The 1,470-nt window shown below is 50.3% G+C and overlaps 1 pseudogene; it reads right to left on the bottom strand.

Moving 5' to 3' along the window:
• Nucleotides 1-17: 17 nt before the first annotated feature.
• LOC101994706 lies at nt 18-261 on the bottom strand (annotated as a pseudogene).
• Between the last annotated feature and the right edge of the window lie 1,209 nt (nt 262-1,470).

The following is a 1,470-nucleotide window of genomic DNA, read 5'->3' as shown; positions in this document are numbered from 1 at the left end:
ATTCTCATCGTCTTCAGCTACCCGCTTGCCCGTAGGAGCCTTAGCGTCCTCATCTTCATCTCCATCCTCTTCCTCCCCACCTTCTTCCTCTTCATCTACCTCATTGTCAGCCTCCTGCTCCCCATTTTCCTCATTAGCATTGCCATTGGCAGGTGCGTCTCTTCCATTCTCTGCCTCCTCGACAACTTCCTTCTTCTCCTTCAAGTCCTTGGTGGTGATCTCGGAGCTGGTGTCCACGGCCGCGTCTGACATGGTGGGGCACGCCGGCGGAGTCCGCGGCTGAGGAGGAGGTGGAGGCGGGCGGGTGGTGAAGGCCGCTGCAGCCAGCGCCAAGCAGCACCAGGAACAATGCAAAGATGGCTTTTCAGAGCAGCCAGTGGGGGCCCTTCTAGCTCTTATAACTCAAGTTAACCTGTTTCTATTAATCTATGTTGTATCACTTCTCTTTTTTTAAAAAAAAATTCATTTATTTTATGTGCATTGGTATTTTGCCTGCATGTATGTCTGTGTGAGAGTGTTAGATCTTGGAGCTGTGAGTTGTGGCAGTTGTGAGCTGCCACGTGGGTGCTGAAATTGAACCTGAGTCCTTTGGAAGAGCAGCCAGTGCTCCCAACCACTGAGCCATCTCTCCAGCTACATGCCTTTGATCTCTCTCCCATTCTATGCGTCTGACTTGCTCCACATCTCATTGGCTCCTCTGCCTCTCTTCTTCCCAGAGTCCTCTCTCTGCCTGGAAGTACCACCTAGTCTCTTCTGCCTAGCTGTTGGCCATTTAGCTCTTTATTAAACCAACCACAGGGACACATCTTCACACAGATTAAACCAATATTCTACAGAAGACGTGTACTACCACATTGGGCTTTTACATGGGTTCTGGGATCTGAACTCAGGTCTTCTCTTTCCCTTCTGAGCCATCCCCTAAGTTTTAAACAGTTCAGGAGGGCAGCTCAAGTCATGGCTAAGCCTAAGAAAGAGGAAGAAAGTGGTGTCCCACTGTCCCACTGAATGAACTGTCCATAGTTTTTTATTTCCCCTGCAATGATACTGAAACTGGAACACAGGGGCATGCCCCTCACAGTTCCTTAATCCCTTTGACCTACTATTTTTGTACAGTTCAGCATTCCCCACCCCCATGGCCTCACTTCCCTCCTGGCCCAGCAGACCCTGCCTTTTACTCCCTTGTCTTCGACTCTGATGCTCTCTCCCCTGCCCAGTGACTTCTGGGAGGAATCTCAACTCTCCTTAGACCAGGACCCAAGCACTGAATGAAGCCAGAGCAAACCACAATACTTTTCTGGCTCAAGAAGGCCCTCCCCACACAGGGGCAAAGTCACTGTACCATGTGGCTCTGGGCAGCACCAGGAGGCTCCGGGGCATATTCTCATCTTGGTTTGATTCCTCACCCTTAGCTTGTGACTTCTCGTTTTCATGGGGTGGAGGAAAGAAACCATAAAGAAAGAACAACCTCTC

This window comes from Microtus ochrogaster, linkage group LG8 (genome assembly GCF_000317375.1).
Source record: "Microtus ochrogaster isolate Prairie Vole_2 linkage group LG8, MicOch1.0, whole genome shotgun sequence".
Lineage (NCBI taxonomy): Eukaryota > Metazoa > Chordata > Mammalia > Rodentia > Cricetidae > Microtus > Microtus ochrogaster.
The sequence above is the reverse complement of the archived record's forward strand: the minus strand, read 5'-3'. Positions and strand labels throughout refer to the sequence as shown.